The 23,701-nt window shown below is 38.1% G+C and overlaps 1 pseudogene; it reads right to left on the reverse strand.

The window, feature by feature from the left end:
- The window catches only part of LOC137656878 (sulfotransferase 1A3-like), a 24,392-nt pseudogene extending 789 nt beyond the window's left edge, over nt 1-23,603 (reverse strand).
- Nucleotides 23,604-23,701: the final 98 nt, after the last annotated feature.

Below are 23,701 nucleotides of genomic sequence, written 5' to 3' on the forward strand. Positions count from 1 at the left end.
TTCCTCAATTCCCACGCTTGCTGGATGTGACCCCAGTAAGGCGAGTAGCTGCCCTTTCCTGCCATGAAATCCTCTACCTTGGATGGGAAACCTCCTTCCACGATCATGTCTGGTCTCTGGCCCATGAAGAAGTGAGACGAGACGCATGTGTCCTTGGGATTGCGAGCGACATAGACAACCTGTTCAATAAATTGTTTTCTTATTTTTACTAGATTACTAATTATTATTATTATTATTATTATTATTATTATTATCATTATTATTATTATTATTATTATTATTATTATTATTATTATTATTATTACTATTATTATTACAGCGATGTATACTTTATGATCAGGTGCATGTACCATATGAGCATATAGAGCGTAGATTTTTGTCCAAGTACCTGGACCAGTTGAGAGCTTAAATAAAAAAGCTTTGTGTGTTGTTACATGTACCAGTTGAGAGCATATACAGGACAATTCTGTAGTCAAGCACATACACTATTACTGACACAAACATTTATGCTCAGGCACATATACTGTTACGAGCACTAACATTTATGCTCAGGCACATATACTGTTACCAACATAAACATTTATGCTCAGCCACATATACTGTTACGAGCACTAACATTTATGCTCAGGCACATACACTATTACCAACACAAACATTTATGCTCAGGCACATAAACTGTTACGAGCACAAAGATTTATGCTCTGGCACATATACTGTTACGAGCATAAACCTTTATGCTCAGGCACATTTACTATTACGAGTAAAACATTTATGCTCAGTCACATATATTGTTACGAACACAAACATTTATGCTCAGGCACATATATTGTTACGAACACAAACATTTATGCACAGTCACATATATTGTTACGAACACAAACATTTATGCTCAGGCACATATATTGTTACGAACACAAACATTTATGCTCTGGCACATATAATGTTACAAGCATAAACATTTATGCTCAGGCACACTTACTGTTACAAGTACAAACTTTCATGTTTAGGCTTATTTACTGTTATATTATTATTATTATTATTATTATTATTATTATTATTATTAAATGCTAAGCTATAACCCTTGTTGGAAAAGCAGGATGCTATAAGCCCAGGAGCCCCAACAGGGAAAGTAGCCCAGTGAGGAAAGGAGATAAGGAAATAAGGAAATTAAATATTTTAAGAGCAGTAATAATATTAAAATAAATATTCCTATTTAAACTATAAAAACTTCAACAAAACAAGAGGAAGAGAAACTAGATAGAAAAGTGTGCCCAAGTGTACCCTCGTGTACCCTCAAGCAAGAGACCTCTAACCCAAGGCAGTGTTAGACCATGGTACAGAGGCTATGGCACTACCCAAGATTAGAGAACAATGGTTTGATTTTGGAGTGTCCTTCTCCTAGAAGAGCTGCTCTCCATAGCTAAAGAGTCTCTTCTACCCTTCCCAAGAGGAAAGTACCCACTGAACGATTACAGTGCAGTAAGAAGAATTGTTTGGTAATCTCAGTGTTGTCAGGTGTATGAGGACTGAGGAGAATCTGTAAAGAATAGGCCAGACTATTCGGTGTCTGTGTAGGCAAAGGGAATGAACCGTAACCAGAGAGAAGGCTCCTATGTAGTACTGTCTGGCCAGTCAAAGGACCCCATAACTCTAGCGGTAGTATATCACGGGCGGCTGGTGCCCAGGCCAACCTACTACCTACAAATAACAGCATTTTATGTAAAAGCATTTATGCTCCGGCACATATACTGTTATGAATACAAACATTTATGCTCAGGATTATTTACTGTTACGAGTACAAACTTTTATGTTTAGGCGCATAAACTGTTATGAACACAAACATTTGTGCTACGGCATAAATACTGTTATGAGCACAGACATTTCTGCTCCAGCTCATATATTGTTACGAGAACAAACATTTATTCTCCGGCACACATACAGTTACGAGCACAAACATTTATGCTCCAGCAAATATACTGTTACAAGCACAAACATTTATGCTCTAGCACATATACTGCTATGAGCACAAACATTTATGCTCAGGCACATATACTGTTACGAGAACATTTATTCTACGGCACATATACAGTTAATAGCACAAACATTTATGCTCCGGCAGTTATACTGTTACAAGCACAAACATTTATGCTCTAGCACATATACTTTTATGAGCACAAACATTTATGCTCAGGCACATACATTGTTACGAGCACAAACATTTATGCTTCAGCACATATACTGTTACGAGCACAAATATTTATGCTTCAGCACATATACTTTTATGCGCACAAACATTTATGGTCAGGCACATATACTGTTTCGAGCACAAACATTTATGCTCTGGCAGATATACTGTTACGATCACAAACATTTATGCTTCATCACATGTACTTTTACGAGCACAAACATTTATGCTTCAGCACATGTACTTTTACGACCACAAACAATTATATTTCAGCATATATACTGTTACGAGCACAAACATTTATGCTTCAACACATGTACTTTTACAAGCACAAACATTTATGGTCAGGCACATATACTGTTTCGAGCACAAACATTTATGCTCTGGCAGATATACTGTTACGAGCACAAACATTTAAGGTCAGGCACATAAACTGTTATGAACACAAACATTTATGCTCTGGCACATAATGTTAAGAGTACAAACATTTATGTTCCATGACACATACTGTTACGAGCACAAACATTTATGGCCAGACACATATACTGTCATGAGCACAAACATTTATGGTCAGACACATATACTGTCATGAGCACAAACATTTATGGTCAGACACATATACTGTCATGAGCACAAACATTTATGGTCAGACACATACTGTTACAAGCACAAAAATTTATGCTCCAGTACATATACTGTTCCGAGCACAAGCATTTATGCTCAGGCACATATACTGTTACAAGCACAAACATTTATGTTCAGGTACAAGTACAATTACGAGCACAAATATTTATGTTCAGGCACAAGTACCATTACGAGCACAAACATTTATGATCCATGACACATACTGTTACGAGCACAAACATTTATGGTCAGGCACATATACTATCATGAGCACAAACATTTATGCTCCACGACACAAACAGTTACGAGAACAAACATTTATGGTTAGGTACATACACTGTTACAAACAGGGCCGTATTATACATAAGACTGACGCCTAGGGCCCCAACAAGAGCAGGGACCTATGCATTTTTTTCCTAGCCTTAAATGTGAAAACTATGTCTTATTTATTTCAGTTTTAATAAACTTTACGAAAAGAGAGTGTGAAATGTGCTGGCGGGAGGCGGATGTCGAGGGGTCCTGTCATAGGTGAATTAAGCACTAGTTGTAACGAGCACACACTTTCATTTTCAAATACATATAGTGTTCAAAGTATAAATATTTATGCTCAGATACACATACTACTACATACACAAACATTTACGCACAAGGATTTTTACTGTTACAAGCAAAACCATGAATGGACTCTGATCAGCCACACAAGTAAGTTGCGAGCACAGACAGTGTAGCCTTATGCCAAGATACGTATACCAGTTAGACACATGCAGAGTACATTTCTGACTATATACCAGTGGTGAACATGTAATAGGCAGCTCATTATTTAGAATAAGGTCGTATTTCAAATATAATATACAAAACATTACAAAAGACTTCAACAAGGAATTATTATCATTATTATTATTGCAAGTTAAGCTAGAGACTAAGCTGGAAAATCAGAATGAAACATGATTAGAAAAACATCCCAGTGTGAAAAAGAAACAAAGCCTAAAAGAATAAACTATGCTAGATCAATATAATAAACATAAGTAAATTAACAATAAAATATACTCGATAAATAAAATAAGAATAAGCAGATTGACAAAGTTAAATAAATATGTGACAGGTAAACTATAAAACAATACTGAATTTAACCTACTCATTAAAAGAGCATTAACACACATTTTGAACTTCCGAAGTTTAACCAACTCAATTACTTAATTTGGAAGACCCTTCCTCTATATAATTACAACCGGTATAAAACTCCTCAAATAATGTGAAGTTTTGAGCCAAATGAAAGAACCTGAAAGACTTAGAATTAATCCACTCTGCAAAAGCTTACAGAATCTCATACTGCACACACATAGCGACTTATGATCAAACACTTTAAAGGCTTAAAGTCCGCTCATGAATGGCAGAGGCAAGGGACAGTGACAGTGCTCTTTCAAGGAGGACATTGCCCTAGAGACTGACCATATATACATATGATCAGCGCATAAACCTCCTCTCCACTCAAGCTAGGACCAAGGTGGGCCAGGCAATGGCTGCTGATGAATCAGCAGGTAGACCTATAGGCTCCTCCGAACCCCCCATTCTTAGCTCACAAGGATGGTGAGGTTACAGCGACCGACGGAGCTAATGAGCTTGAGCGGGACTTGAACCCCAGTCTGGCGTTCACCTGTCAGGGACGTTACCGCATCGGCCCCCACAACCCCAAGTTCAGGTAGTGATACTTGAATTTTACGACATTTTTGGAATATTTGCTAATGAGTGGTGGCTCATTGTACAGTTCCCTCCAGGAATTTCGAGACACAGCATATGACTGTATAAGATACACGCACTAGGAGTATTATGGTAATACTGTAAGTGGGCGTTTCCATTTATATGGGGCTATTTTGTTTTGTTACAACGAAGTGGATTGGCTGCAGGTATTTCTCGATGACAGTTTGTTGTCTGAATTTTTTCTATTTGATTCATCACAAAGAATGAGATATGTTCAAATGATAAGGTTGAATTCAAAGAACATTACTAATATTATGAACTTCACCGGTAAATATGATTTAGTAAAAGCAGGATAAAGAAGCAGTCTAGATCAAATCGCAGTTATTCCTAATTATCGCACATCACCAACGTTGCCTTCGCATAGGGCGATCGTCTGCTGGAGCCTGGAAAACAACAACACGTTTCGTGTATAATATTTCATTAACAGTATCTGTCCTAAATATAAACATCTTAATGAAGATACAATAATGTCGTATGATACAATGCTTGGTTTGTCTTCAGACTTCAATATGAGAAGAGCCAGTTTTGAAGAGACACTAAGTTCTCGAGACGAGTGTTAGTGAAGAGAATATTTTATGCAAACTCAACGTTCTCTAGAATTCTGAACTTATGCTAAAAATTTAAACAAATGAACAACGTTAACATTGTTTCCAAGGAAAAATCAAGCGTTATAGATGTTCATGTGGTCTATTACTGACGTATTGAGAGAATGGCTCTTTTCCACAATTAACACACATGTTTCTGTAACCCTTAAAACAATACACTCACGCCCAATTAGAAGGTTCCTACTCAGTAACCTCTCTCTCTCTCTCTCTCTCTCTCTCTCTATATATATATATATATATAGATAGTATATAAATATAGTTTATATATATATATATGCTATATATAGTTTATTTATATATATATATATATATATTTCTATACTGTATATATATATATATATATATATACTGTGTATATATATATATATATAGTATATAAATATAGTTTATATATATATATGCTATATATAGTTTATTTATATATATATATATATATATTTCTATACTGTATATATATATATATATATATGTATATATATATATGCTGTGTGTATATATATATATATATATATAGTATATACAGTATATATATATATATGTATATATATATATTAATATATAGTATATATATACTATATATATATATATATATATGTGTGTGTGTGTGTGTGTATAAATAAATATATATATATATACTGTATATAGATATATATATATATGTATATATGTATATATATATATATATATATATACATACATATATATATATATATATATATGCATATTTATTTATTTGTATAATTTGACAAGGGATATGGGATTTCATGCAATTTATATTAAAATTACACACACACACACACACACACACATATATATATATATATATATATATCTATAATGTGTGAGTTTATAATTTTCATTGAAAGCGATGGCCTTGGCTGCGTCAATTCGTTTCCTAGAGGAATTCTCATATTTCCTCATCTTCTTAAAGTTTTCAGACGTAAGTCTTTGGTTTAGTAAACTTTTCCTTTTCTTTATATTTTATTCACTACAATACTGTTTCGACATAAATACGCCTTTATCAAGTAATTACTGGTCTACATAAGTTTACAATATATATATATATATATATATATATATATGTATTTGTGTAATGCTACTAAAACTCAATTCTATTTTATGTCTTTTATCAAAGATGTCATAACTCGTAACATTTATGGAATGACCAATTTAGTTTAGGAAAACTTGTTTAAATTAAAAGTATGATGCTTAATGAAAATTAATCAAACTGCGTAACAATAGACTAGAAAAAAAATGCATAATTTTTGGGTTTTTATGGCTTAGACTGACATAGGCTATTGATAAGACCGTGACCTTTTGATTAAAGATATCAGCGTAGAAAGGCCGAAGCTTGATAAACCTTATATTTAATTACACTTACTTATCTATACATTTAATTTTCCCATGAAAATGTATATTTACTTATCATTTGATAACTTACTTATTACCAACCGCGAAAGCGGGAAGGTAATGTTTACAGTAGTATATATATATATATATATATATATACATATATATATATATATATATATATTAATTATCATTACTATTATCACTTTGATGAAGAAAATAAGCAGCAATGATGATCCATTATGAGAATAAAATTGACAGAGGGATCCTCAGTAAAGCCAAACCTAAGTCAGAAGAGAATGCCCTCTTTTAGAATTAAGTTTTGAGACAGAACAGCATTACTCCTTGATTTATATTATCTTTGTTGTCAATAGCAGTAATCCGGGAACTTTTGTCATAGGTCGAAAGTCCAACTTTTTAGTCAAATACAACGAGATTGAGCACTGAGGGAGATAATCGAATCCTTCAGATCATTCATAGATTTATTTTCAACTTGAATGTGAAAAGTAAGCTCCATTAAATGACAGTCAGAAAACTAATATCTACGATCAATGGTGATTTTTGAAGTAACAGAACTCATTTTCAGAAGGACAGACATTTTCATAACTGGCAGTTTGAAAATAGGTCAAATCAGCAAAATATTTCAGCTTAAATAAATTTATTACATATTTAGCATTCACAAAATAATGTTAATATTACTTAGTTCTGAAAACATAATTAAAAGAATATAATTCATACACCCTCCTAACAATATCCATTATCGTGGTAAGATATTAACCCCTCCCTCCCCCCCCAAAAAAAAATACAAACTAAAACTAAAACGAGCAGAAACTTATCTAATACTTCGTCCATCCACCGTTCCTGTCAATGAATCCTCGTAGCCTATCTGGCATTGAAGTTACTAGATTGTAGACTATTTGAGGACACCTTCGTAAAAATCCCCCCTCTTCCCATCTGTATTGCCGACGATAGACAGAGCTACGAGAGATTCCGAGATTATAGGCAATGCTGCTAGGAGTTTGTCCACACATCGACATCCCAATAATTATTCCTCTCAGTGTTGCATTCTGAATTCGACGGCGATTCGCCTCATCTTCTTGCCTTCGTCTGCGATTCATTATAGGGTAGTCTTATCTTCGCCAACAGGTGCTTTATGTCACTTTATACTGAACTCTGTTTTCCATAATAACTCGGAGGACCGTCACGTGGTTATTCAGAATTGATTTTTTCTTTAACTACTTAACTTAACATGTTGCTTGCTGCTTGGGGCTATTTGGACCGATCCACGCACACACACACGTATATACTGCGGGTGGTTAATGGGTTACATGTTACCATTATCAGGTGTTACCCTAACCTGACCAGAGTATATATATATATATATATATATATATTATAAACTTAGGTAGACCAGTAATTACTTGATAAAGGCGTATTTATGTCGAAACAGTATTGTAGTGAATAAAATATAAAGAAAAGGAAAAGTTTACTAAACCAAAGACTTACGTCTGGAAACTTTAAGAAGATGAGGAAATATGAGAATTCCTCTAGGAAACGAATTGACGCAGCAAAGGCCATCGCTTTCAATGAAAATTATACACTCACACATTATATATATATATATATATATATATATATTAATAATATATATGTATATACATATGTAATTTTAATTTAAGTTGCATGAAATCCCATATCCCTTGTCAAATTATATAAATAAATGAATATATATATATATATATATATATATATACATATATATATATATATATATACAGTATACTATATATATTATATATATATATAAAGAGAGAGAGAGAGAGAGAGAGAGAGAGAGAGAGGGTGCTTACTGAGTAGGAGCCTTCTAACTGGGCGTGAGTGTATTGTTTTAAGGGTTACAGAAACACGTGTGTTAATTGTGGAAAAGAGTCATTCTCTCAATACGTCAGTAATGGACCACATGAACATCTATAACGCTTGATTTTTCCTTGGAAACAATGTTAACGTTGTTCATTTGTTTAAATTTTTAGCATAAGTTCAGAATTCTAGAGAACGTTGAGTTTGCATAAAATATTCTCTTCACTAACACTTGTCTCGAGAACTTAGTGTCTCTTCAAAACTGGCTCTTCTCATATTGAAGTCTGAAGACAAACCAAGCATTGTATCATACGACATTATTGTATCTTCATTAAGATGTTTATATTTAGGACAGATACTGTTAATGAAATATTATACACGAGACGTTTTGTTGTTTTCCAGGCTCCAGCAGACGATCGCCCTATGCGAAGGCAACGTTGGTGATGTGCGATAATTAGGAATAACTGCGATTTGATCTAGACTGCTTCTTTATCCTGCTTTTACTAAATCATATTTACCGGTGAAGTTCATAATATTAGTAATGTTCTTTGAATTCAACCTTATCATTTGAACATATCTCATTCTTTGTGATGAATCAAATAGAAAAAAATCAGACAACAAACTGTCATCGAGAAATACCTGCAGCCAATCCACTTCGTTGTAACAAAACAAAATAGCCCCATATAAATGGAAACGCCCACTTACAGTATTACCATAATACTCCTAGTGCGTGTATCTTATACAGTCATATGCTTTGTCTCGAAATTCCTGGAGGGAACTGTACAACAACGAAGCCAGATTAATTCTTCCAACTATTCCGGGAACCTTGGTGTTTCAGATAAAAGAAATGTTGAGAAGGCCATATAGGAAATTATAACCCCAAGCGATTCACGTATATTGGAGGATTATAAATCCATATGACTTATATATAATGAAGATTTATAACCCCAAGTGATTCACGTATATTGGAGGATTACAACTTCATATAATCCCCAGATATCTAGTTTAAGAGTAATTTGTGATAATCTAAGAAGGAATCTACGGTATTATATTATAATAATGTTCGCGTGGTAAAACATGCGATTACATCACAATCGATCTTCCCACTATGGGGAAGAGGGGTGTTATCTAGTGTTTCTTATCATAAAGGTTTGTTGACTTGATTACATTGTTTTCTGCGGTTTGAAATTTAATGAATCCCTTTGTTCTCTTTATACAAAGCTTTCAATTTTCACCTCACATTTAATGGAAAATCATTTGGGATAATTACACGAATCTCTTAGATTATAGGAGCTAGGGATCTTTTCAAACTTCATGTAGCACTCGCGTACATGATCTGTCATAAATGACGACCAAATATTTAGGTAGATATGCACACACACGCAACCCCTCACTGTATGGGTCATGCTCATCACGATATGACTACTCCTCTCCCCCTACCCGAGGGACGGGGAAAGCTGTGACCGTAAATACAAAAATCTTTATTATATAGGGGAGATTACACAAAATGGCAATGCCATAGCTCACCTTGCTCTTGTTCAACAAACTCTCGTTAAAGAACTGGAATTGGAGGTGCGTCTTGATGATCCTACGACCAGTCTCTGCTTTTGCTAACTGCAGGACTACGCCGTCTTCCATGCGACCCTCAGGAAACTTTTCCAGGAATTTCTTAACGAGTGGCGACTGGTCGTCCTTGTTTGGAGCAAATAGCATATCCTGGAAGGGTGGTATTCACAAATAAACTTCAGTATGCAGCTAGAACATGATCCTCAAGTTACCAGACTGCATGAACTGCAATGTCCTCTTTAAACTCATATTTTAAAAATAAATTAGTGTAAATCTTAAATAAAATCGCTAATATATTTTTCATTAAGTATCCCCAAGTTGCCAGATTGTTAATCAATACTCCTTCCATGTGATATGTAAAATGCACCTAAAAATAAGACTAATTTTGAATAAAATTTTACTATAACCTATATAATTTACTGGTTTAAATTGGAGTTGCTTCTATGCACTAATTGACACACCATTGAGAGGAACAATTATTGAGCCACAGACAAGAGTCCAAGGTTCCATGACCTAAAAAAAATATATATGAAAAAAAATATAAGATTTATCAACACTTGACAAATAATGTAACAACATTTTGGAATGTATTTAGCAGCTTGTAGCTTACACAAACTTATCTAAACATGCTGATAGAAAAAAAAAATAATAATTTCAAGTTGAGTGGCACCATCTTCAAAGCTACTAAATAATTCCCCACCAAGGAAAAAATTCAAACTTACACGATCGATGAAGAAATTCCTCAAGCTAATGTGGTCTGTATCAAGAGTGTGAAGCTGATCTAGGTGCGTCATAGCCCAGAGAAGCTCCGCTGTCCAGACGGTCCCACTTTTGGGGAAAGTCGCAACGACTATGTCGTCACTGCGGAACTCAAAGTTGTAAACAGTCTTTGCAAGATCCAGGAATCTGAAGAAGACATTCGAATCTTTACTGAAAATTATTGTTAACTGCAAGTGTTTGTCTCCGGCTGTAATTATGACTCATTGTCAATAGCATATGGCCGCTAAAGTTTGTTGTAAGGGGTATCAAGGCCTTGGATATTTCTAGAGATATGTTAACCGAATGATCAACCCTTCTATTCTATCTAAGTTTGCGACTATAAGGAAAGTATAAAAAAAACCTTTTTGTTAATTTTAATGTCGGGAATTTCGACCCGATCAATCGAAATTCCCGCCATTTGACTCCGCCTACGACTACGTCAAATTGGAGGGAGAGGAGAAACTCGCGGGCGAATGAATGTAGTTCCAGACGTGAACGTTTAGAGCCAAAAAAGGAAACCACCTGGTAGGAAGGCGCTGAGACTAATAAAATCAATTGCTGGTAATTTAAGATTAGGAAAAATAAAGTCATTCTGTTGTAACATGTTAAAAAAATCCAATGTAGAAATTTAGGTTCAGGGCAAATTGCGCCAAAAAGGTGACGTCGGGGGTTGCAAGGATAGCTCGCTCTCTTTGATCCAACGTCCCCAACCGAAGTAAGTCTCCTCTAATTGTTATCTCTCCTCTCTACCTTGTCTACCAGGTTGGTTGTAGTAGAAGTTTGTGTGCAAGACGTTTAGTTTTTATATCGCAGTTTAGTGTAGTGATCCTTGTGATTGGGGATCTGAATCCTGAGTTAAATAAGAATAGGGATATTTGGTGTGTGATTCGTTGTGTATTGAATTCGAATTGGCACTATTTTCAGTTTGTTAATGAGTCCGGTGTGGACTTTGTGCTTGAAGAGCACATGCTATATTACCTAGGGTCAGTCTTGTTTTTTTCAGTGAGTCTTGTGAATGCTTAAGAATGTTTGTCTTTATCAGAGTTTATTTTTGTAATAAAATTGTAAATTTTATCGCCGTATTTTAGTTAATTTCCTGGAGGGTTTTGGGAATCTTGCCCTTAAGGCCTTGCGATCCGCCCAGTACATCGGGCAGATTTAATTAACTGGTGAAAATCACAACATTTGGTCCTTCGAACCGGATCGCAAGCGCTTCCCAGAGCCGGACAGGACTAATTTAAAATATGAGCTTTTGAGAGAGAGAGAGAGACTAACAATTAAGGTCCTCTACGTCTCGATGTGCGATCGGCCACGTGGGTCAGTTCTTTGAGTCCCTTAACGTTAAATTATCCTTTTCTCCTTGCCTTGTCCAACCCCCCAAACGTAAAGTAAAGTAATTAAGATGGCTGTATCCACGATCGTGCATATCGAGGCGTCGATGGGCCTACTGGAGGATTTGCTAAGCGAAACGCAAAGGGCACTGATTGAGACCTACTCCGAGTCCGTTTACCAGAATTTGGTAACGGAGTTGCAGGCAGAGGTCCGACAGCTTAAAGAGCTGTACAAAAACCAGAGAGTTAAATTAGAGTCTAGTATCGAAGCCCGAATTAGGCATATGTTAGGTGAAGCGACACGCGCTTCCACACTATTGTACAATAGAATAGATAAGGTGAAAGGCCCTTCAACGGGGAATGTTGCCCTCCCCAGGTTGAAGCCGCTGCCTCTCCCCACGTTTGAAGGGGAAGTGCAAGAGTACGCATCGTACCGTGAATTATTCACGATCCACGTGGATCGAAGAGCGGATTTAGACGAAGTGTCTAAATTCACGTATTTATTGGGGACGTTGGGCAAAGAGCCGCTCAGGATCATCAAATCCCTGAGTGTAACCGCCGCGAACTATAGAGTAGCATTAGATTTATTAGATAAGCAGTATGGCAACGTGCACCAAACACTCGTGATTCTGCACCGCAAGTTAGCAAACATCTTTGTGCCGTCACTAAACCCAGTAGAATTAAAAAGGTTCCGTTTTGAGTTAACTATCATTATTGAGCAAATCAAAAGACTTAGTACCAATGACTTAGGCCAGGGCATGGTCATGAGCCTCATTAATCAAAAATTGTCAGAGGGAAAACTATACCGCAAGGTGGTAGAGCATTTGAGGAAATGCGACTATACGTTGGATGAGTTTTTTGAGGCAATAGATTTCATAGTAAGAATGTTAGAAGACGATGCATTGCAGAGAGGCGACAGTCTTGAGAGTGACAAAAGACCAGACAGTAGTGTAAGACCGAAAACCCATCCCATCCACCAAAATTCCTGCCCATTTTGTAGCGAACGGCACCCGCCTCACGGATGTCGCCAAGTGACAGACGTAGCTGCTAGACGTCGCATTTTACTAAAAAGGGGTCTTTGTTTCAATTGCACGAAATCAGGCCATCGTAGCGATAAATGTCCCGTATCAAATTCCTGTAGAAACTGTAATGCTAAGCACCACACTGCGATTTGCGACGCGGGTAGACCGCAATCAATCCCTAGTCATAGTAATAGTCAATCAACAACGTCCCGCCCCGTAGTAAATGCGACGCCTGCGCAGAACCAAAATGCCCCCCGTCCGTCTAAGGTTAAAGTAGAATCTAAGCCGTGCACGAGCGCAAAGATCGCGCAGAGGTCTGATGTGGACCTCCCATGCACTATCTTGCCAACAGCCATGGCAGGTATTCAACAAAGGCAAGGTAGTAAGCGAGTCCGCCTATTTCTCGACTCAGGAAGCCAGAGGAGCTTCATCTCTGCAAAAATTGCCCGTCAATTAGGCCTACCGGTGGTAGGAAGAGTATCCTTGAATATCGCTCCGTTTGGTTCCGAGGAAATAAGCGGCCAATACGATGTAGTAAGTTGCAGGGTTGAAATGGGGAAAAGAATCGTGCGTATGAAGTTGGTGGCACACGAACACGTGGACGTCCCGATACATAACGTGGGTTATGTAAAGGTCAGACAGCATCTGTTGACCAAGGGAGTCACGTTAGCCGATCCAGCAAACCAATCAGATACCATGAAGAACGTTCACATATTAGTTGGGGCTGATTACTTTAGCTATTTTGTCATAGGTGTAGAAAAAGTAGATGGGATAAATCTTTTCTTAACGCATAATGGTATGTCCCCGTACGGGAAGGTGCCACAGTGGCTGTTCCAAGGGGAAAGGGTCGAACAAGTAAGAACGTTGAGAGTGTGCAGAATCACGGACGAGCCATATCTGTATGATGTAGATGAGTGGTGGCGATTAGACCGTGTTGGTATCGCCCCATCTGAGCAATACACTGTTAGCGAGGCCGAGGCCGTGCGAAAGGTATCGCAAAGCGTTGTAAGAAAACCTGAGGGATATCAGGTTAGCCTACCATTTGGATCGGATGCTAGGCCAGAAACCAATTATCGTAACGCTATGGCGCAGTTGGAGTCGTTGCAGACAAAATTCAAAAAGGATAGGGAATATCTTGAACAATATCAGGGAGTGATAGATAAGTATCTCGAAGCAGGTTTTATATCAGAAGTGAAAAATCCCGTAGTGGAAGGTTATTACATGCCACACTTCGGTGTTAAGAAAGACAGCCGTACCACCCCCCTTAGAATCGTGTTCAATGCCTCTGCCAAGTCACAAGGTTGCAAGTCCTTGAATGAATGTCTTTTGCCTGGGCCCAATTTGGTAGAAGTAGCATACAGTTTAATTATAAGGTTTAGGTTGAATCGATATGCCATGTTAGCCGACATAAGTAAAGCATTCCATCGTGTTTTGTTAGATCCTCGTGATGCCAAATACACACGATTTCTGTGGCGCAAGGCAGCTGGTCGAGCGCTTACCTTCGCCTTTAGAGTCGTGGTGTTCGGCATCACAGCTAGTCCGTTTTTGCTACAGCAAATATTAAATTGTCATTTTAAAGAGGAAGGGCGCCCAGATTTAGTAAAATCTTTTTATGTTGATAATTATCTGGCCACGTTTGAAGATATAGAACATATGAGGCAAGAGCATGAGTCTGTTCATAACATCTTAAAAAGGGCGGGTATGCCCTTAGAAGGGTGGGCCAGCAATCACTTGGCCTTCGATAGCGAGAGACAGTGGAATGAGCCTGTGAGTGTGAACGTGCTCGGGCTGCGATGGGCCCGGGACGTGGACAGATTGTGTGTGAAAGAAAGCAAAAGGATCTGTGAGTTGGGGGAGGGATGGGTGCCCACGAAGCGTAGGGTACTTTCCCTATTAGTCTCCATATATGATCCGATAGGTTTGATAAGCCCATTATTTGTAAGGGGAAAGCTTTTCCTTCAACAACTATGGGAGGATAATGTAGGTTGGGATGATGTTTTAGCAAAAGAGAGGGCTAAAGAGGCAAGTGAATTGTTGAATGATTTGAAAGCGGTGAGCGACGTCACCTTTCAAAGATCAATAGGGAAAAAAGGCTTACAACTTCATGTGTTCACCGATGCCAGCAGTAAGGCATATGGAGCAGTAGCATATACTAGGGACGAATGCAATCGGGTAAGTCTGGTAACGAGTAAAACCCGGATCACTCCGAAAGGGATGAGCAAGCTGACGATCCCTAAGCTAGAGTTGCTGGCCTTGTTGTTAGGCAGCAGACTAGCAAGAACGCTCAAGGATCTGATCGAGCCACGGGAAATAGTAATGTGGACCGACAGTAAGGTAACGTTGGCATGGGTAGCATCGCCCGATGCTAGGTCTAATAAAAATGTGTTTGTTTCTAACAGAGTGGCGGAAATTAATTTTATTCAGCAGGTTTGTAGTTTCAGTCTGAACCATGTCCCTAGTCAGCAGAACCCTGCCGATATCCTATCCCGAGGCGCAACGGCTCAACAATTGCAAGCTAACCCCCTGTGGAGGAACGGTCCAGAATTTCTCAGGACCACGGGAAGGCCTGTTCCTTGCGAGGAGGAAGATTTACTACATCAAACTCACGTAGTAGCGGCGGTGCAGGAGTTGAGGGAGGAGATGTGTCCTACCCCCCCAGGCGAGATTTGGGACGTCCTGAAGAGGGAAGTAGGGTTCCAATTCTTGTTACGAGTAGCCAGACTAGTTTTAAAGTTTGCTAAGATAGAACGGCATCCGTTCAGTATTGTTGTAAAATTAGAGCAAAAACATTATTTGCCTACTGTTTATGCCTACTTAGAGGGCGGAGTCAGACCCCCTCGTGAAGTTGCTAATTTTGCTAGACAGTTGAATTTAGTTTTGGTAGATAATCTCATCTGCACCAGGGGACGAGTGTCCCATGTAGGAGAAACTGATCATTTAATTCTCTTGCCAGCCAAAGGGCATTTGGTTAGGATGTATCTAAATTATTTACATCAGTTACATTTGCATTGTGGGGTGAATACTCTAATAGGTATCTTTCGACAGAAATGTTGGGTGGCGGGTCTACGTTCCATTGCGAAGCGAACCGTGCGGCAATGCCCTGAATGCAAGCTGGCCTTCCAGCCTCTAACGAGACAGCCACCACCACCCCCCCTGCCAAAGGAAAGGATCACCCTCACAAAACCGTTCACGGCGGTCGGAGTGGACCACACAGCAGCTATACACACGGAAACACGGCCAGGGTATATACTTATCGTAACTTGCATGGCCAGCAGAGCCGTGTACCTTGACTTCTGTCCCTCTTTGGAAGCAGAAGAATTCGTGTTGGCACTTAGACGGTTTAGTGCCACCCACGGTGCCCCACAGCTCATCATGTCCGATAACCATCAAACCTTCAAGGCTGCCAGCCACCTCCTGCAGGGACTTTATGAAGAGGATGAAGTCCAGCAGTTCCTGAGGAAAACTGGCATAGAGTGGCGGTTTCAGACGCCCCGTGCACCTTGGAAAGGTGGGTTCTTCGAGCGTTTGATAGGAGTAACGAAACGGACCCTCCAGATAGCCCTCGGAAAGAAGTACCTGCCGGACGCCCACGTGCTAACCCTCGTGAAAGAAGCAGAAGCAGTGGTGAATAATCGACCGCTCATGTACAGCGGTGACGAGCGCGAGGATGAAGTCCTCACCCCCTCCCATTTGATAAGAGGACACCAAGTCCACCTCATGGCCCCCATCTTACCGGACGACCATCTGAACGCAACCTTCACCTCTCGGAAGCTACGTGATCGTTACGTAAGATTGACAGATTCGCTCAAAGCCTTTAGGGAACGCTGGAGAAAGGAATACTTGAGTGCCTTGAGGGCCCGGCACGACAGTCGGCCCGGGGAACCCTCCAAGCTGCACCCCGGAGACATCGTGCTAGTGAAGCAGGACAATAAGAAGAGAGCGACTTGGCCACTGGGACGTGTCGTGGAGACGTATCCTGACGACAACGGAGTCGTACGCTCGGCGAAAGTGTTGTTTGAGGGTGTCGAATCGCTGCGAGCTGTCAGCCACCTGGTTCCCCTAGAAATAGCCCCCTCTGAGGATGACCATGAAGGAGACGACGGCGATGACGGAAAAGAGGGTGCGTACAGATCGACAGCCGGAATGCCAGGGATAGCGGAGACGTCTGGGAACGACCAGGGTATGGCAACAGCTACGGCAACTCAACAACCAGCCACAGGAACGGACGACAACGACGAGGAAGGTGAGAACTATGCAGTTAGTGAAAGAAGTGAAAATGAAAATGAAACAGAGCAGACGAACGCACAAGGACGTTCTGCACGCCCATTGAGAAGGGCTGCCGCGAAACAGCGAGAACTAATGGACTGTCTGCTGAAAGGTGACGATATATAAAAAGTAGCTGTAAACTGTAAGTGAAAAGGGGGCGTGTTCTATCTGGAAGGTAGGGAGGGTGGAGTTTGTGAGGTGTGCGTGAATCGTCGGAGGTTGGAAGTGCTTAGGGGTGGAGAACGGGGACGGGATGGTCTCTCGTGCGTACAGACCGAGCGTTGCACAGAACCTGCCCCTCCCTCTTGTACTCCATTAAGTAACGGCCTGCATGTAGCAGCGCTATAGAAGTCTCGATTATTGTGAGTTGAGACAGACTGAATTTGAATTGTCATGTATTTCTGCCATTTTTTGAATTGTCTTAGGCCCATTGCCTAATTGTCGTTGCACTTGAATTATTATGATTGTATTTCTGCCATTTTTTGAATTGTCTTAGGCCCATTGCCTAATTGTCGTTGCACTTGAATTATTATGATTGTATTTCTGCCATTTTTTGAATTGTCTTAGGCCCATTGCCTAATTGTCGTTGCACTTGACTTATTATGATTGCATTTCTACCATTTCTTGAATTGTCTTAGGCCCATTGCCTAATTGCTTGCCAATTGAATTGTAAAATGTGTACATATCACTTATTTCTGCTGTTCCTTATGTGTATTACACGAGTGCTTTAGAATTGCTAGGCCCATTGCCTATTTTGATCTGTTATATGACTGTATATTATTGATTGTGTTTATTACCCCGGGGTAACATTGCTGTAGCATATTGTGCGTACTCTGTTCGAGTCGTTGCGGAGCGCTACGCAGCGAGCCTAACAGAGTCTCGGAGTAAGCCACTCCCCTCACCCCGAGTCTAGCTCCATCCAATTGACCGACGTTTCATCGCTCCTTATTTTGGGGCGTGGAGGATGTCGGGAATTTCGACCCGATCAATCGAAATTCCCGCCATTTGACTCCGCCTACGACTACGTCAAATTGGAGGGAGAGGAGAAACTCGCGGGCGAATGAATGTAGTTCCAGACGTGAACGTTTAGAGCCAAAAAAGGAAACCACCTGGTAGGAAGGCGCTGAGACTAATAAAATCAATTGCTGGTAATTTAAGATTAGGAAAAATAAAGTCATTCTGTTGTAACATGTTAAAAAAATCCAATGTAGAAATTTAGGTTCAGGGCAAATTGCGCCAAAAAGGTGACGTCGGGGGTTGCAAGGATAGCTCGCTCTCTTTGATCCAACGTCCCCAACCGAAGTAAGTCTCCTCTAATTGTTATCTCTCCTCTCTACCTTGTCTACCAGGTTGGTTGTAGTAGAAGTTTGTGTGCAAGACGTTTAGTTTTTATATCGCAGTTTAGTGTAGTGATCCTTGTGATTGGGGATCTGAATCCTGAGTTAAATAAGAATAGGGATATTTGGTGTGTGATTCGTTGTGTATTGAATTCGAATTGGCACTATTTTCAGTTTGTTAATGAGTCCGGTGTGGACTTTGTGCTTGAAGAGCACATGCTATATTACCTAGGGTCAGTCTTGTTTTTTTCAGTGAGTCTTGTGAATGCTTAAGAATGTTTGTCTTTATCAGAGTTTATTTTTGTAATAAAATTGTAAATTTTATCGCCGTATTTTAGTTAATTTCCTGGAGGGTTTTGGGAATCTTGCCCTTAAGGCCTTGCGATCCGCCCAGTACATCGGGCAGATTTAATTAACTGGTGAAAATCACAACATTTAAAGTGATAATATACATAAAATATTGAAACTTATATAAAAGTTTTCTTTTGGACATTACTTTTAGGTGTGAACCTCAATAACTTCTCCCCCAAGTGGAGAGTGGTCTCTCCATTATGGGTCACTTAGGGTCTAGGGACCTAATCACTTTTCCAAGACAAGTGGAAAAAGTCAAACATGTTTTAGTCTTTGCGTTATTTATCTAGTTTAAACACTTTGTCGTCATGAGACCTCAGCTTAAGAGCTGCAACTTGTCCTTTTACCCACATTCTAATACGCCAAATAATACTCCAAAAGACTTGAAATGGCAGGTTATGCAGACTACAGTAAATGCCATTTATTTTCTTCATTTAGGCTAAATAGGCAGCAATGCTGAAAAGGAGCCTTTAAAGAACTTGTATGTTCACTTGACAATGCAGCAGTTTTGCTTACAGAAGAAGCATACCAAGGCATCTCAAGCCTCTTTTCAAATAAATTTGATGTTCTAACTTCTCCCTCATCCATAATTAGAGCTTGTAACGATTTAAAAAAAAAATCCTTATTTACAAGGGTTACCTTCAGAAAAGAAATTAGAATTATCTAGTAATAATCATATAGTCAATTTTTATGAGTAGTTTATGGAGAGGAAACGTGAAACAGCCGATTCTCTTTAAAAAGTTTATCTCTATTAAATATATCATGATAAAGCAGTTGAATTATGAGAGCATTGCTGAAGGAAATCTCGTTGCAACTGAATTCTAGTGTCAGAGCAATTACTATATTGGATTTAGTTGCCAACATTATAAATTGACATGGGACAAAACACAAGATCAAACAAATGCCAAGACAATAAAAGAAATTTAACTATTGCAATTAATTAAAAGAAAATATGTTGCAAAGCGATATATTTGCATTGCAAAATATATAGCAGTACTACTTTTGTCAAATTGCTTTCATACCTTTCAACTAAATTTACGATTACTCTGTCTATATAACTACAGCCACTAAGTACTTATTGCCAGAAATGGCCCCCCAATTGGACAAAGCCCTAGTGATAAGGCAAACACTCGAGTTATGGCAAACTTTTATAATGTTCACCGATAGTTATCACCTAATATTGTTCTTGCAGGAGACAAAGTAATTTTAGGGAAACCTTTGAGTAATTGCCAATGAATAATCACAGTCAACGCAAACGCAGAAAGTTAAATTTCCTTCAAGGAGGATAAGAATCCGAACTGATCCACTTCAACTGCAATGTTTCAAGGAATAACTGTTTCACCATATCTCTTACAAATAAAGGATAAAACTTTAATTTCCATTTCATACTCAACTTAACTCAGCTCAAAAGATTTAGATACAATTTGATTGTAAACTGTAACCCAGATGAGTCTAGTACTGATGATGATGATGATGATGATGATGCTAATGTTGATCTCTTCATTACAAAGATAAATAAAATTGCCTTGGCAAGAAATGCTCTTTGAACCAATGTCCAATGTCTCAATAGGAGTGTCCTTCAAGCAAACATTTGATAACAGCACATGCACTAAGTATGCCTTTTTATTAATTCTAAAACCAAATATGGTTCGAGAAAGACACTAAGTCTGTTACAGTTTAAATTCTATTACTTTTGGCTAAAGTTATCTTCGATCCTGAAGTCAAATATTTCTAAAAAAGACTAAATTCATTGTAATCGTTTAGAAACAGAATTGGGAAGCACACATTTGTGCAAAGACATAGCCTATGCTATGGAATAAATAACTCCCGAATATTCCCAATTTGATATCTACATAGCATCTGTCGTTTGGTGTCTAATAAATACTTGGCTGGGGATACATATAATTTTCTCAAATTCTTCCTCATATCTAAAATAACACAACATTAAAGTCAAACTCGCCAGTGTTTAGTGCTTATAAAATTTCAAAATCATTAATGTTATATAATAAAAATACATATATATAGTATATATCCTTCAATAAATTTTGAAATCCAGTTGATTTTTTTTTTGTAAATAAAAACAAAACATCTTCTGGCTTGAAAACGACATACAAACCCATTGTATCCACAGGTTTTCACACACACACACACACACACACACACACATATATATATATATATATATATATATATATATATATATATATATATATGTATATGTATATATAAATATTTCCCGCCACGCCGAACGGCATTGCCAAACTTATGGCTACTCGGTCTCTCCCCGTCTCTCGGGTAAGGAGAGCGGGAGTAGTCGTACCCTGGTGTGGGGGATTACCCTGAAAGGAACACTCGGAAACAACAATCTCCCACTTATTGCTGAACCATCGGGTTAAAGTTAGGAAAGGAGGAGGGGGTGGGAAGGGTTGAATCTCTGTGCATATCTATCTCAATATTTAGAGGTCATTTTTGACGGGTCGGATACACTAGTTATCATATAACAAACAAATCTGCTTGAAGGCATCGTAATCAAACAAAAAATCTTGAGTAAATCTCCTTACTGCGAGTGATAATCGAGATAAAGAGTGACATCTTATAAGTACCGAGTCATGAATTATCTACGACAATCGAGGTTTCGTAGATAAAGGCAACGTCTTAATGGCAGAGTTATTAGATGATGGAATGGACAAGGTTAGAGTAGGGAACTCGTGTAAGTCTGTCAAAAAGTGGGATAACTAATTAGATGTTTGTAAAGGATGTGATCAAATGACCAAACTCGAATTATTTGCTACATATAAAAGGATAGTTCATGAGCAAATCAGGATGCATGGCGAATGATAAAAACAATGTTATTTGCGACAATAAATAATATACTTTTCTTGGTGATCGAGTTTCGAGAAATTCGATTTGTATTATCATAATCATGTTAGGTAAATATATTTAGTCGTTTAAAAGCCAGAAAATCTCTTTACCCTAATAACACCCGACGTATTCCAAACTTTTTAGAGCAAAAGAGAAATTTTATGTATTATATAAATTCACTCTGCTAGTAGTAGATAATTATCAAATCATCTCTTGACTCTGACGGAAGAATACACCATAAAAAAGATAATTAAATAATTACCACAAACAATAAACTAAAGTTTCGAGAAAGAAATCAATTTCTGTATATTTAAATGTCACATGATTAAGCGTTAACCCTTCACAAATCTCTAGATACAAAATTGGTATTAAAAATTGATACCCATGAAACCTAAATATTTCAAAATAACAAAATGAACTTTTACAGCTGAACTATTTTAGGAAGAATATAAATGATAGCTAATAAAGGATAAAATAGTCATATTAAAGATTAATGGTTTAAAATCGAAAGGGAAAATAGTATGAAAAAGTTTTTCTCTAACTTGTAAGGTAGAATAATTTTTTTCTCTAACCTGTAGGGTAGAATAACATTGCCGGGAGTACAGCGAACCAACCGAGAATTACGGCCACTCCGAACCTTCATCCGGGAAACCTCCTCTTCGCTGATCTCTTCGAACTTCATTGGCAATTCCTTGCAATTCATGGCGTTCCTCTTGTTGCTACTAGGAACCTACAAACTAGTCACTAGGAGCAGTTGGTTCCTTTTGGCTACACTGTTAAAGTTCTCTGGGAATTGGAGACACTGAAAGCTACGCCGATCCTGATTCCTGGCTCTTCTGATTACAAGGACCAGTAGTCGATGCTGGGTCCACTGGTACTAGTCACGGTCTCTTAGGGTTTTAGAGTTGTCAAACCTGGTTACAATGTTCCTCACCTGGTCACTGCTTCTTCTACTTGCAAAGATGTTCAATCTGCATCGCACAACATGAAAAAATATCAGTTGTGTATCGGAGTATTGTATCGATACAATTATTTTACACGACTGATTATTCTGAGAGGTTATGAAGGGTAATTTAGAAGTCAAAATTTTATTTCATCACACATTCTTAAAGAACAAAATTTATGACAAGGATTTGCCGAGTATTTTACGCAAGTCATAGAAGGACGTCGATTTAAATATAGCTAACACATGCCCTTCTCTTTTACGGGATGTCCTAGTGCGAGAGCACGTGTCATGCTATAGGCAAAGCATTCTTAAACGAACAAACGAACAAATACGTTGTACTATGGCAGAGTAACTTAACCCTAAAGTTAATTACCTAAGCTCTATGAAAAATATTCACGAAACATAAATTTAGCGATTTTAAGAGTTCCCAAGCTATGACACTACGAAAAATCTATTTAAATTTACATAGATCGGGCGAAAATGATATAGGTATAGCCTATGAAAATAATTCATGAAACATAAACTTAGCGATTTTAAGATTTCATAAACTAAGACGAAAAATCTATTTAAATACAAATCCATTATTTAATTTTAAGTAATCATTACTCTAGGATAAAACAAGAAATAACATTGACATAGTAAACTACAAAATACTAACCATAGGGTGGAACTATAGAATGGACCTCCGTCAGGTTTGACCTTCTGGTTCAGACTGACTTATCACAGTATCACTTATCAGTTCATCCCAGCAACACGAGACACAACGAACACAGATAAAACCGCAAAGGCTTTAGTAAACTAAATGAGATTATGAAAATTAAAATGCCACTTTCTCTAAGAAGCAAAGTATTTAATCAAATGGACCTAACAGTATCAACTTAT

This window comes from Palaemon carinicauda, chromosome 17 (genome assembly GCF_036898095.1).
Source record: "Palaemon carinicauda isolate YSFRI2023 chromosome 17, ASM3689809v2, whole genome shotgun sequence".
Lineage (NCBI taxonomy): Eukaryota > Metazoa > Arthropoda > Malacostraca > Decapoda > Palaemonidae > Palaemon > Palaemon carinicauda.